Source organism: Mustela lutreola, chromosome 3, assembly GCF_030435805.1.
Source record: "Mustela lutreola isolate mMusLut2 chromosome 3, mMusLut2.pri, whole genome shotgun sequence".
Lineage (NCBI taxonomy): Eukaryota > Metazoa > Chordata > Mammalia > Carnivora > Mustelidae > Mustela > Mustela lutreola.
The window spans coordinates 145687453-145703188 of NC_081292.1; the positions used below are offsets into that span (position 1 = coordinate 145687453).

At 41.2% G+C, this 15736-nt stretch overlaps 1 protein-coding gene across 1 annotated transcript in view; it reads left to right on the forward strand.

The window, feature by feature from the left end:
* The window catches only part of LRP2 (LDL receptor related protein 2), a 200754-nt gene that overhangs the window by 6053 nt on the left and 178965 nt on the right, over window positions 1-15736 (forward strand). The window lies entirely within an intron of this gene.

The window sequence follows — 15736 nt, forward strand, 5'->3', positions numbered from 1 at the left end:
ACCCACTGAGCCAGCCAGGCGCCCCTATTTTATTTTTTTAAAGATTTAATTTATTTATTTGACAGAGAGAGAGAGAGAGAGATCACAAGTAGGCAGAGAGGCAGGCGGAGAGAGAGGGGGAAGCAGGCTCCCTGCTGAGCAAAGAGCCCGATGTGGGGCTTGATCCCAGGACCTTGAGATCATGACCTGAGCCGAAGGCAGAGGCTTAACCCACTGAGCCACCCAGGCACCCCTGGTTTATCTTAGTGGCCACAACTTGACATATTAGTCTAGACACTTAGGTTTGTAAATGACAGAACTCTAAACTGCTTGGAGCCAAAAGGAAGTTTATTGAAATACGTAATTGAAAAGGTAAAGCTCTTAGATTGAACTGTATGGGATTGCTGTTTTTCTAGACAGCCGAATATTGGCAATTTCTTTTGACTCAACATAATATAAAATGGGGGCTCAGACTATGTCAGGCTGATTTGTTTTCACTATCTCCTAACTCTGGGATGACTCTGTTCTCGAATGTTTTCTTTGCTGTTCTAAGATGGTTGTCAGTGGCTCCTGGAGCCGCATCCTTTCATGGAATGACCACTAGGGAAAAGCAAGAGTTTTTGTCTTAATTGTTCCCAGCAAAAGTCTTCGTTGCATCTTGGACTCTTAGGTTCTCCTTGGAGAACCAATCACTGTATCTATGGTATGAAGTGTGGTCATGGCTTAGGCTTGGATATGTGCTTGGTCCCAGAAGTCATGCACTAAGGTTGGACTGTAAAGGGAAATTGGGGAGAGTGACCAGGTGACCAGAGGCTGGGCTCCAAAAACAACACGTGTCTAGGACACCTCATCAGGTATAACCAACTGATGTTATTTTTCATGTAGTTTTTTTTTTTTAAATTTATTTATTTGACAGACAGATCACAAGTGGGTAGAGAGGCAGGCAGAGACAGACAGAGGGGGAAGCAGGCTCCTGAGCAGAGAGCCGGATGCGGGGCTCGGCTCGATCCCAGAACCCTGGGATCATGACCCGAGCTGAAGGCAGAGGCTTTAACCCACTGAGCCACCCAGGCGCCCCTGATGTTATTTTTATTTTATACATGAGGGCAGACTTACAAGGCTATAGAAATTTCTCAAGAGCACACTGTCTTGGGATAACTCAGTGAATTGAAAGGGGAAAAGTATTGAAAATATTAAGGCAAAAGACATAATGCTCTGTGTTCCTGTGATCATGTTACAGCTTTAAGTTTAGGAGAACAGGGGAAAGAAGGACTTTTAGAAGGTTTACCTGTAGAGGTTTACTTGTAGCTTAAAGTAGTGTTACTTGGAGCAGAACTTGTGGTGGACAGGAAAGTTCTGGAAAATAAACTTAAAGAGCAGAGTACAGGAGCTCTTGAGTCCACTGTGTGATTTCATTTTTCAGTGAATCCTAGGCCCTTTCTCCTTTCCCAACTAACTCTGCTCTCTTGTTTATATTCTTAAGACTTTGTCCCTTTTGCAGGCAGGAGGCCTTGGCTATGAGAATGGGGTGGAAAGAGAGGAGAGGAGGGTCTGGAGACATACTGAAATGCTTCTATGGAGACAGAATACATCTTGGTGCAAATCCAAGGGTCTTTAGCATTTAACCTAAGGACTGCTTCTTTAAATGGTAGAGCAGGTGTCTTTCACACCTCCTTGGATTAATTCAGAAATGCCAAATAGATGAATTCCATGCCAGTGGTTATTTTGCTGGTCTTTTAAGTTTTATTTCTGATAGCACGGGCTGAGAAACATTATCATTCAAAAAGTAAGATATGGGTACTTTTGACTTAGGACCGTGCCAAAACACAGTGTAAGGAAATAATAAGTCTCTCCAAGAAAGGTGACAAGTTAGACAATGAAGTTTCATGTTGAAAGCTCTATGCTTTTAGTCATTAGCCCTCAGGTCATGCCTGACTCCCAAGGTTATTGGGAACAGGGAGAAATGAATGAAAGGAGGAAATGTAATTACCATTCTGTGCATTGAAAAGTTAAGCCACTGTTACCATGGATACAATGGCTTGTTTATTGTCCAGATCTCCAGATCCAGGTTTGTAAGCAATCCTAGAGGTCTCCTTTAAGTTTATGTACTATCAGTCAGTAACAGATGAAGATTCTTTCTTAGTAACTTTGACAATAAGTCTTGACTCACTGATTTACTGATTGACATTAAGTAACAACATACCTACTTTTGACTGCCCAGCAGGTGTTAAGGAAGCATGAAAAAGGGGAAGAAGACAGTAAACTACAATTCTGTTATGCTAGACTTTCTTGAATTCCTATATAGAAACATCCTGTCCTATCTGTCAGATTTGCTTGCCACTTTGGGCCCAGTTTTTGGTTTTTATCTTATTAACAAGGAGAAGCTTGGTCGAATAAAGGCTGAAAAATCAAAATAATTTGTTTCATAGGAAAATCTTCAAATAAAGTTGAATTAAGAATGGAGGTTGTTGTTATTGCTATTGTTGTTGTTGTTTTTTAATCTGAAATATGTCAGTCTTTTTTTTTTTTTTTTTAAAGATTTTATTTATTTGATAGAGAGAAATCACAAGTAGACGGAGAGGCAGACAGAGAGAGAGAGGGGAAGCAGGCTCCCTGCTGAGCAGAGAGCCCGATGCGGGACTCGACCCCAGGACCCTGAGATCATGACCTGAGCCGAAGGCAGCGGCTTAACCCACTGAGCCACCCAGGTGCCCTGAAATATGTCAGTCTTAACCACGATATAATCTCATTAAAGGAGAGGAGAAAATGTCAACATGTGCTTCGACACTGGTTTTAATTTTGATGTGAGGAAGGGTGTGGAGGATACTCTTTTCGTTGTGAGAAACCAGAAACTGAAAACCCACCTCAAACTGAGTTAAACAATAAAGGGTATTTATTGGCTCATGTTAACTAGAAAATTCTGAGGCAGAGTGGGGTTCAGGTGTGGGGCATTCAGGGCTCCAGTTCTCTTTCTTTGTGTTTTTCTTGACTCCACTCTCTTCTAGGTTTCAGCTTTGTTTTCAGTCTGGCTTCCCTATTATTATCATAGCTGCCAGAGCAAATGGGGCTACATGTTGTCTGGATCATATCTAAGGGCAGTTCACCTGTGAGATTTTGGTTATGTTCGCAAAAGCATTATTTCATAACAGCTTACGGAATGCTCTAACTTCTAGAGACCCTAGATAGAAGTCAGTCAGCTCTCACAATCACCTAGGGAGCTTTGAATCTAGGCCAAAACCCATACTTACTAAAGCAGGAGGATGGACATGTTTTTAAAGAGTTTCTGGTTGATTCTGAGGACAGACAATTTGGGAACAACTGATCTAGGTAGCCTTTCATTTTTTAGGTTTGTAACTAAAGGTATACTAATGTGCCACTGAAAATTTCTTCCAGTGGCAATTAAGGACACTTTGTTAAATCCGTGTTTTCTTTTGGGTGGGATGTTACAAGGTAGCTACAGTAAGAAGGGAAACTAGTCTTTCATACCTAGAGCCTCCCCCATTCCTGGGCATCTCCTTTCCTGGCTGACATGACTGCTGCTCCCTAGAGCCTCTGTTTGTGTCTTAATTGTGTTCTTTGCTCTTTCCCTGGACACCCTTGAAGTCCTTCCTCGCACTCTAAGAACCTTAGATTCTTTTAGATGAACGGCGGCGGTTGGAGGTCTTCTAACCCTTTCTTACCCAAATCAGACAGATTTCTCTATAACCACTGTAATCGCTCTTCAATTTATCCCAGAGTATCCCAACAGAGTCTGCTGGTGTCTAAAGCAGCCATCTATCCAATGGTTGGAATGTGAGTGTCAGAAAACCTTGTAGCTTGTTTCTTTTATATCCTAAGCCCAATTCTTTGTTGACCCCACTGGGACTTAGAGTCGGTGATCCTACCACGTCTATGCTATCCCTCAAATCCTGCATTTTATTTATTTCCTCGGCTTACATTTTTATGACTCATCATTAACATCACTTCCTTGCCTAGAAGGTCCCCTTGTCTTGCTCTCCTGTGCTCTGCAAAAGCCCAGTCCTGGTTAAATCTAATATTCAACATCTGCATTGCTGTAGCTAAATGTGGCAGGAGAAAAACACAAAACTGTGTTGACTGGTCTCACGATAAATTTATGAAACTAATTTCAACCTCAGACTTGCTTCCTGGCTAGGACATTTGCTTTCCTACTTCCTTACATCTCTCTCTTCAACCTTGCAACACCACCTGCTCAGATGACATTGCTTCTTATAAATGTGAAAGTAGAAGCAGCCAAAGGAGAATTCCACAAGCTCCCATAACTCAGCCATCATCACCTGCATGCATTCTGTCCATCTATTCTATCTTCCCGCCCGTTACTGTGGATGAAGTTTTCCATGCTCTGAAGTTCAAGCCATTTATTCATGTTTTAGATTGAATTCCATCTCATCTCACTAATTGTCTCTTCTCTTTGACCCACATTCCTTTCTGTCACCCTGTTTTCTTTGTTGAACTTTATGGCAAAATTCCTTCCCAGATTTGTCCATATCCACTATAATTTCTTCCTCCAGTTTTTCTCAAATCCCATACCATTCAAGTTTTAGCTCTCACTTTTGATAGATAACATCTTTCGCCATGGTCACTAATGATCCCCATGTCGTTAAATCCCAATAATCCATTCTCAGTTCTTGTTTTATTTAACTGATCAACAGCATCAGACACAGTGTATCCTGCTTTCCTTCGCAAAACATGGAATTTGGCTTTTAAACTATATTCTCTTGGTTTCCATCTTTCCTTGCTTGCCTCTGCTTGCTGTCTTTCTGGTATCTCACGCTTGTTCCTGTCCATCTCCCTGATTACTTTTCATCTCTATCTACCCTGCTTCTTTGGAAACTCATCCTGTCTCATGGTTTTATCATCTGTATGTTGACAACTTCTAAATTTATGACTCTCATCCAGACCAGTACCCTGTATCCAGACCCATATATACAACTGCGTATTTGACATATCCACCTGGCTGCCTAATAGTCGTCTTAGATTATACCTAAAACTGAACTCCTGATCTTCACTAATGCCCTAAACCTGCTTTCTACATAGACGTTTCCATCTTAGTAAATAGCTGCCCCATGCTCAGGCTAATTCCAAACCTTGGACTCTGGTTTAACTCATCTTTTTCTTTTATGCCTCACATCCAGTTCATCGGAAAATCCCATTGTTTTCATCTTCAGAATGTATCTGGAATCCATTCACCTTTCACCATGCTGATCCAAGTCACAGTCAGCTCTTACTTAGATTATTGCAACAGCTTCCTTACTGATCACCCTGATTTCCTTCTGTCCCTCTTCTGTCTACTCTCAGCACCTGTTCAGAACATCAGTTAGATCATGTTACTCCTCTGCTCAAAAGCCCCAGTAGCTTCTGTGACACACAAACTGGGTTGTTCAGAAACAGATGCTGATGTTTATTACGATCATTACTTTTGAAGGGAAAGGAAGAAGCAGGAATAGCAGAGGAAGAAGTGAAACTGGAGAAGGCTGCAGTCTCAACCTTGTGGGAAATCTGGAGCAAGGGTTGGCTCTGAGTGTTCTGAGAACACTCAGAGTGTACTGCAGAAGGCTGAAATGGCCTTCTGCAGTTACTAGATGTGGCCTCCCCCTATAAGGGCATAACCTTGGACAAGGTGCCCTTCTGTAACTGAGGTGGACCCCAGCGGAGCTGAGTGAATGTAGAAAGTTCTTGAAGGGGACTTTGGATGACCCAGCTCTGGGTCTTTGTTTCTTCCCATCTCATAGAGTCAAGAGTTCAAATCCTTAGAGTGACCTACAATTCCCTAACCATCTATCCTTCACATCAGTTCCCTGACCTCACCTCTTCTCTTCTCCCTCACTCACAGTGCTCTAGGCATGGAGATAATTCTTGCTTCCCACCCTCCCCCCCAACATAGCGCGTTCCTTACTTACAGCTTCTATACTAACTTTTCCTCTTTCTGAACCCTCTTGCCTCAAATTGTGCATGACCTGCTCCTTGCCTCTTCCAGGTGTTTGCTTGTAGGTCACCTTCTCTGTGTGGTTTTCTCCAGTCTTTCCTGATTAACTCTCTTCACCATCTGACATAATGTATGTAATTTACTTGTTTACGGATTTACTTTTGTATTTCCTTCTCTAATAACTCAATTTCATGAGGTCAGGAACTTTTTTTTTAATATCTCTTTTGTTCATTCTTTTATTCCTAGTATCCAGAATAGGGATAAATAAATATAAGTTGAACAAATGGATAAATGCCATCATGGACTCTATGAAGGGGCATTGTCAGCTCCTGGCCATGTCCCTGGTATTGTCAGCCCTTAATTCCCCCAGGCTCCTGGGGGCCCCATCAGAGACCCAATGGAGAAAAAAAAAATGCTATCTCCATCAAAACAAGTGGCTTAGCAACGCTGTTTCTCTCCATTTGACTCTTCCCTTTCCTCCGCCTTGCTGACCCCCAACTACTGATGATTCCAATTCATTTGAGAGTAGCTGTGCAGCAGTCTAACTTTTCTAACTTTCACTTAGACACTTGGTTACCCTGTGAGAGTCTCCTGTACACACAGAATGGGTCATGCTAGTTTTAGAACAGATTTGATACAGTAACTTTTACACAAAGATAAGCCAAAGTTTTTAGACATTATGTTAGTGGACTGTCATTCTGTGTTTAAACAACACAAAAGAAAGCTGTCTGAGACCACAGCACAGTGAAAACAGCCTTGATCAGACAAAAGGGCCTCTGAAGAGGGGAGTGATTTCCCAACTCAGGGAGGCAGCATGGACTACTGTGGAAAGAACATTGCATGTCAAGCCAGGACATTCATGGGCCTTGTTCCTGATGAATGAAGGAAAAATGAGCTCAACCAAAAAAGGCTCAGACTGCTGAAAAATGCCCATGGCTGCTTGTCCTGTGGGCACAACCTTTCTCATTCCAGATCCCATTCTTTTGAGGACTCCATATGCAACCATGACCAAGTAAGTTAGAGGCAGAGGAATGGCTCAGTTACATCCCTGAATGGGTAGTGAAATTGCAGGAATGAGCTAAAACAATTATGGATAAATATTTTGGAGTGCTTACGTGTCTTTCACTGTCCGAAGGGTTTTATAGGTATTAATTTACCTACTTTGCCATTAACAGTCTGAATTTATGGATAAAGGGTCAAGGCAAAGACAGGTGTGATAATTTACTTAACGCCTCCAGTTACTAAGTGGTGGAACCAACTTTTGAGCCTAAAGCCTTTATTCTTAGATATTGTGACTGTGGATAAGTTGGAGCAAGTAGAAGATAGTGCCTCTGTACACAAGCAAACAAAGCCTCTTTTAATGGTTCATATTATATTAAGACGATGTCATTTCAGATGCTGCTACCTTTGCAACCCAGATGTGGACATTTCTTGCTACTTTGGCAGTCATTCATTCAATACATGTTGATCAAGTGTTATGCTTCAGGCATGATGTAACTAGTTATATATTGCAGGATAGAGAAGAGAGCCTGGGTGGCTCAGTCAAGTATCTGATTTTGGCTCAGGTCACGATCTCAGGGTTGTGAGATCAAGCCCCACGTGGGGCTCAGTGCTGGACATGGAGCTTGCTTAAGAGTCTCTCTTTCTCTCTCTTCCTCTGCCCCTGCCTCCTGCTTGCTTGCTTTCTCCAAAAAAAAAAAAAAAAAATTCCTGTGACATAGGCCTGTCCAAAAGATCTTACTGTTCAGAAGAGTATGTTTCTAGTTAAACCTACTTCTTCCTCTATACTCTTTAGGTACCCCTTGATTTTTTCCTGCTGGCTTCCTCCTCTGCTACCATTTCTTATCTAGTAATATTCTATTCTCTGTAATTACTTGTCTTTTAACTCAAAAGATGACACCCAATTAGTTCTGTACTAACTTCCTTTTAGGGGTGGCAGTGAAGTACAGAGTTAAAGGTTGTTGTTTTTTAATATGGATGGAAAAAATTCTTACTAAGTTCTTTTATTCAAATCCTAGAAGAAAGGAATGAACAACCAAGTGAGAATGGAGTCTTTCTGTGTCTGAGGAGGCTGCTCCTGTAGAGATGCGGAAAGCATTTGCCTGTGGCTGGAGGTGCTGAAAGGTCTCTCGGTCCCCAAGCATCTCTCACCCTGGCCAAAGACATCTACTCAGGCACCGTTACAACCAGTCCTTTGGAATAAGACATTGTTTCCCCCTGAAACTCTTCTTTATTTTTATTTAAAAAAAATTTTTTTTTTTTTTTAGATTTTATGTATTTATTTGACAGAGATCACAAGTAGGCAGAGAGGTGGGCAGAGAGAGTGGGGGAAGCAGACTCCCTGCTGAGCAGAGAGCCCGATGTGGGGCTCAATCCCAGGATCCTGAGATCATGACCTGAGCTGAAGGTAGAGGCTGAGCCCACTGAGCAACCCAGGTGCCCCTGAAACCCTTCTTTAAAATGCAAAAATGTTTATACCTATAGGTAAAGCCTTGGTTTAGATAGCAATGCACTGTCAAAGTTTTCTAGAGCAAGGTTCAGTGAGAATGAGACCCAAAGCTAGTACATTATGATGTGGGAGAAAGAAAGGAAGAAGCTGTCAGAAGGTGAGAGATAAAGTCTTGAAAGGGAGTCAACTTCATCTCATAATTGGGTTGCCTAAATCACCTTTTCTAGAGAAAAAAAATATTATTGCTTGTGCCTTTTCTTAGGACGACTGTATGGAGATTTCTGCTGTCAGTCTGTAAAATGGATTTCAAAGATAGAACTTCTTAACTTCTAGTATGGTTCTCCTTCCTCAAGGTAGCTCTAGTTGAAATAGGATTGTTAGGAAGAAAGGAGAGGTTGACCCTAAAAACAGAGCTGTAAGACTCTCTTAGTCAGTCATTCCTTAGTGATCCATCAGTGTCAGGTAAGATGGAGAGGAGGCCTTTGGGTTTAACGTGCATGGTAGTTCTACTTTTTGTAGACAGCATGATGACTGCTGATAGGAAATTCTGGTTTTGCTCTTAGTATGCAATCAATAAAAAGAATTTGCAAATGAGTGAGGTAAAATACAGAATTTTTTTCAAGTCAAATTGCCAAATAGTTAATTTTTATGTACCAAAACTGAATTTTTTTTTTTCCAGCTCACTTCTGCCATAAAAATTTACCTCTTTCTAATATTTGGTGCAGTGAGGTGTTGAAAGAATTTGCAAAGTAATCATTGGAGGCTGAGATTCTGGAGAAAAACAAAATTCATGGTTTAAAAATTGAATGTACTAACTGGAAGACAGTGGAAGTTAGAAGATTCTTGCTGTAAATAATTAAACCCAGCAGTGCAGACAAGAGAAAGCGTGGGACTCAAGCCAAGGAGGGTGCATCTTATATTGAATGCATTCACTTCCTTGTAAGGGAAATCAAAGAGCTCTTTAATAGTTGTTGCTGATTGTGAATATGTGCAACAAAATCCTACTGTAATCCAGATTTATTTTTCAAATACTTGGCAGTGATGGAAGGAATGAAAAAGTGAAGGAAGGGGAACGTTGTTTATGAAGGCCCTTGCACTCTTTCACTTGACCGAGTGCAAGCATGATTTGTCACCGTGACCTGGGACTTTGGTTCCCTCCAGAGCCCTCTTGTGCTGTGGGTGCATTGACAGATCAAAGACAATTGGCTTTTTTAAAGATTTTTTTATTTTTCCGAGACAGGCAGTGGATCTACTAATTGAGGACTGGGTAGCCACAAGACTCAAGGGATGTATTCTTTCTGATCTTCTCTAACAATGTTGGCTTTCTTAGATTCCTCCCCATCTCCTTTTTATTGAGGCATTTGGGGTGAGTGGTTGGCCTTAATTTTTCTATCTGTAAAAAGGGGAATAAGGTTTCCCAGTTCTCACAGAAGTAGGCTTGAATATTGGCATTATGAAGTGCTTTGCTTTATTTTATTTAAAAAATTTACATAGACTAAAATGGACTTTGTGTAGTATACAGTTTTATCAGTTTTCTGCATGGATGTATTTGTGTAACCATAACCACAATCAAGATTAGAACAGCTCAGTAAGGGACGCCTGGGTGGCTCAGTTGGTTAGGCAGCTGCTCAGGTCATGATCTTAGGGTCCTGGGATCAAGTCCTGCATCGGACTCCTTAGTCAGCCGGGAGCTTCTCTCTCTCTCCCTCTGCCTGCTGCTCCCCCTGCTTGTGCTCTCTCTCTCTCTCTCTCTGTCCAATAAATAAACAATCTTCAAAACAAACAAACAAACAAACAAAAACCAAACAGCTCAGTAAAACCCTGCTCTCCTCCACCCCTCCTTTCCCTCACACAGTTTTTGTGGTCACGCCCTCCAAATAAGTTTTGAAGTTAGTTTTTTGAAAACTCACTTCTCATATGAAAGTTTCAGTTGCTGTTGCTTTGTTTATTTTTATTCAAAAAGTGTTCTTAGTTCATTTTTGAAATAATTCAAATGTCATGGATGGTAAAGTTGCAAGGCTGCTTTTTCTTTATTATAAAAGGAAAAAAACTCTGGAAAGATGGCAATTCTTTCAGTATACCTATATAAACACACACACACCCAAACTTGGCTTGTTGCTAGATTGGAATCTGCAAAGAAAACATGCTCAAGAACTCTCCCTTGAAGAGGGGTACAGAGGTTTATTTTTTATTTAACGGTTTACCCCTTGACACCTGGGAAATGATTAGTTGATGTTTTCAAAGAAGATTAAGTCAGTGTGGTTAATTAACTGTGGTAATCAGGTGACTAAAATCAATTAACTCCTTGTTAACAATTTCCATCAATTTTGTAAATAAATGGCAAAATGTACTCTTGAGATTAAAGGCTGTTTTTCTGATTTATTTTATTGATGACAAATTAGAGATTTTCTCCTTCTCATCTCTTTTCCTCCCTGCCCACCTTACTTTTACAAATGAGAACTCTCAAGGTAGCTATAGTTTGAGAGGAACATACCGGGGTATCTCTTAATACATGGTTTAAAGAATAGTTAGGCTGAAGGACAGCTTTGCTCCTTCATCTTAGCAGATTTTGAAAGAATCATTTAGGGAAATGAAACTTATAAGTAAATGTGTATATAGTAACATTAAGGGAGAATGCAAATAGCAAATGATCAAACTCACTTTAGGATAAGCTCTTACTTTTAAGTTCTTTAATGTTTTATTTTCTTTCCTTTTTCTAACTTAAAACTGATAGGTATAATAAGATGAAAAACTTTGGCTTTTAGCTAGAAGTAACCATTAATGGATATCTTAGGTGCTCTAATATTTAAAGGGAATTTATAAAAAACACTGGGATTTATCAGTTGTATTAGTCTGTAAAACTTGATTGCAGTTTTATTTTTTTTACTTTTTATTTTTTTTAAAGATTTTATTTATTTATTTGACAGAGAGAGATCACAAGTAGGCAGAGAGGCAGTCAGAGAGAGAGAGAGGAGGAAGCAGGCTCCCTGCTGAGCAGAGAGCCCGATGCGGGACTCGATCCCAGCACCCTGAGATCATGACCTGAGCCGAAGGCAGCGGCTTAACCCACTGAGCCACCCAGGCACCCCTTGATTGCAGTTTTAAAATATCATAGAAATATACAACTAAATGTTGTTTTTAGACTCTTTGTAATTGAAAATTTTCTTCCCCGCTTACATGATTTTGTTGGTGTGGGTCTCCAGTGAAGCAAATGAGCTGGCACATTAAAAAATGGTTCCCCCAGGACTTAAAATATGCCATCACAGTTTCTGAAAGGCATTGAACAGTCTGGGGATTTGTACGGTAGGACGGATGATTTAGTGTTGCTTAGGATCGCTTCAAAAAGGAATATTTGGCATCTTGAATAACTTCTGAGGAATTAGTGTATATTTTTAAAACTTCTGTCTTAAAATAACCCACATTTTATGATGAGAAAATTCTTACAGTTTCCTTGAAGGTGTAGAAGGTAGCCTAAATTTGGGGATGAACCGAAGCCAGTGATAAAAACTTAAAGCCAAAGTAAAACTTTGGGCAGCCCTCTGGCCATACCCCCACTGCCCCTTGTCCACCTACTCAAGGATTCTTAATCTCAAGGGCCTACCCTGGACATGGTTAACCTGCAGCCAAATCCTTTCCGGTGCTAGGACACTGCTTGGAGTTGGAGTTCAGATCATTAACTTGATCACTTTCCAGATGTGCACCCCTGGACCACTTGATCTCTGTGAGCTTCAGTTTCCTTAGACTCTGCAGTAGGTATTAGTGATTTCTACCCTTCAGGCTCCTGAGAATAGTTAAAAGATGTTGTGAACATGTAAGGTCTTGGCACTTGGTGAGCATTCAGTAAACATTTGGCCCCACAGGGAACCTGGTGTGAAATCATTCATAGTTGACCAGCTCTTGGTTAGGTCAGTGCCGCAGAACAGTGACCATGCTGTGGTCTTTTGAAATAAAGGAACCACTTGTCAAATAATCTATCCAAATAACTTGCTGGGGAGAAATATAGCCCCCCCCTTTTTTTTTTCAAAGTAGGGGAAACTATGAGACAAGGAAGCATTAGAAGACAGGCCTTAGAACCTGTCTTTCTACCCCAAGAACATTTTGTTCTTCACTTCTCAGGTCTTCAAAGCACCGACCTAAAATGTCATGTTATGGAAAATTCCAGACTTCTGAAAGGATGCAGTATTTCCATTTCATGTGTTCTGTATCTGCTTCCTGTAAACCTGGTCCCATGCAGAGTTTACACAGGTGGAGAAAACATGTTAAATTTTTGTGCCACAATGACGGCAACAGGTGCTATAATAGAGGTTTGGGAGCACAGGAAAGGAGTGATGAAGGCAAGTAGACCTCAGGGGGCCAAGAGATCACAAAGATTGCTCTTTGAACTGAGTCTTGAGGAGGGTGCGTCCGCAGGAGATGGAAGAGTGGATCTGGTGAGACTTTGGAGGACTTTCTATGTCACGAAGTTTGGTGCCTTTGAAGAAATGTAAGGTGTAAGGTGGGAAGTGCAGCGATCTGGCTTTGTTTTGTAAAGATGATGCTTGCTGCAACGAGGGAAGGCATATCAACCAGCTAAGTTAAAGGACAGATGGTGAGAGTGGAACTAAACTTGTGGACCAGGATGGGATGAGAAAGGTAGAGAACCACCATGGAATATAGAGAAAGCTTTTATTGGTGGCTCTTTTTGATAATTCCTATTATTTGTTTTAGAAGTTGAGATGCCTTATCTATAGGAATATTAGACATATCTTTTCAATGTATATGCATGTTATATACATTCATAACTACCCCCCATGTCTTTTTTTTTTTTAGATTTTATTTATTTGACAGAGAGAGAGACAGTGAGAAAGGGAGCACAAGAAGGAGGATGGACGGGGGGCAGAAACAGGCTCCCCACTGAGCAGGGAGCCCAACATGGGCTCGATCCCAAGACCTTGAGGGATCATGACCTGAGCTGAAAGCAGAGACTTAACAACTGGGCCACCCAGGCACCCCTGAATCCCTGTGTCTTAAGCAGTTCTAGCTTATTGGCCATCTGGGCCTGCTGTGTATGTCTTAGGTTTAGCTCATTGATTCCTGGTTGGTACAGCTCCCTTAGGGAGCATCTGGAAATGTGTAGCCTTTTTTTTGGGGGGGGGGGTGTCATCATAATGCCTGAGTATCACTGCTCGTAGCGTTTAGAGGATTAGAGGACAGGAATGCTAAATCAGATGTTATATATAGGACAGTTCCATGCTACTAGGAGCTGGCTAGCCTTGAATGCCAATGTCTCTGTGAGGGTCATTGTCTGTATTGAGGGTCCATCTTGGTTGACAGCTAGTGAAGGAAGGCATAATACTACTACTAAGAGCTGACATTTATTGAAACCTACTATATGCTTGTGATATAGTCAGCATAGCTTTAGTGTTCTAGTCCAGGGAGGTTCTATCCCCATTTACAAATGAGCAAACCGAGGCTCTGGATCTTACATGCTTAACTGTAATAGTCTATTAATTCAACATGCCTTACTCTCTCAATTCTGTAACTTTTATTGACTACGTACTCAATACAATCAATCAATCAATTATAGGAGGAAAAGGAGAAATACATCTGTATTGTGTGCTTATCGTTTATTAAATCTCAGAATACGTCTCTTGGAAACATTTATCTAACTTAGTAGAATATGGGCAAAGTATCACCTCTGAGTGTTTTTTTAAAATATGGAAAATACTTGATCACATTTACGGGTTAGGAGAAAACTCTTCATGAGAAACTCTTACTTGATGGCCAAGCAGTTGGTGCTCTATAGATGTCTTGTGAATTGAACTGATTCCGTGGAGGCACTAAGTGGCTTTAGAGGGTAATATGATCTTGCAGATTTGTTTTTTTTACTTCACATAAGAGGGAATCTGCTTCAGGCACTCAAGATCTTCGTAATTTGAAGGCATATGTCAGTGATATAGGATGAAGGATGTGTCTCTTTCTTGGACATGCCTTCCACCTTCTGGCCTCTGTGGCCATTTCAGCTTGTTTCATCTGCCAGGCGTGCCCTCCCCTCGACCTGCGTATCATAGCTTCTATGCTCCTTCCTCCACAGGGCCTTCCTCCATCTCATCTGAATGTTCTCTAAACCTCTCTTATCATCGTACAGTGAATTACAATTATTTATGTGTGTATTTTATTGCTTCTTCTAGAATAGGACCACTAATGCTGAGTTATGCCTGCCTCCTCTGGTATCCTGTGTCTGGCACAAAGCCACATGGAAGCAGGAACTCAAGAAGGCTTTGTTTTAGTGGAAAGTCAAAAAAGCCACATGAGCATAGTAAAGGGACTCCGTCACCGAGGGAAGGTGATAGGACTGTTGTTGTAGAGATTTTGTTTGGCTTGAACAAGACAAAAACGTTTGTTCCTCTCATACCTAACTAGTAGCAGAAGGCTGGTTTGGTACTCCTGTGGTCTTCCTGTTCCACCATCCTGTGGTGGTGGCATCCATCCCTAAGGTCACCTCATTGTCCGAAACAGCTGCTGTAGCCACAGCCATCCTAGCTCCATGCTAGTGGAAATGGAGGAGCAGAAGGAAGGGTGTGCTTTCTGTGTTTAAAGGAGACTTCCTAGAAGTCCCGTACAATCCTGCTGCTTACATTTCATCTCATTGATTAAGACTTCTAGTCTTGATCGTGACCACAGTTAAAACTGACTGCACTTTGCTGAGGTCTGGGCAATGTAGCTAAAAAACCTTGTTCACCTGAATCAAATGGAGATTCTGTTTCTGAAGAGGAAGGGGAGTGAATCCTGGGGTAGGCTACTTTGGTCCAGGTGACACTGAGCATCTGTTCAGCTTTGCAGATCGCATTTTGGGAGGGACATAAGACTATTTCAACTGAATTTGGAGGAGAGAAACAAGGATGATGAGAGAACTGGAAACTATTCATAGGAGGAATGATGGAAAAACTGGGGCTGTTTCTTTTGGAGAGCAGAATCAAGGGAACAATGGTTAGCGCTCTCTAAATATTTGAAGGACGATGATGTGGATAAGCCTACTTTAAAATCATTCTAGGGGATAAGAGGGAAAATTGCAGTCACATAGCATGCTCCAACAGAATGTTGGAATTCAACTTTAAGGTCTTTTTTAACCTTCAGCCTTACACAGTAGAGATCTATTACTGTGTTATATGCATCCATGAGTCTCTGATTTTGCGGCCAGAAATACTCGTGTTCTCTGGTTTCTTTACACCAGAATCCCCCTTTCTTAATGGTTGTAGTGCTGATACAGCCAGCGGTATATGTATGATGAAAAGCTAAGGATTTTCCCTCTTGTCACACGTGGCCTCTGTTTCCTTCACGCTTGACTTTTTTCAAAATGTCATTGAGTCAGAAACGATTTCCAC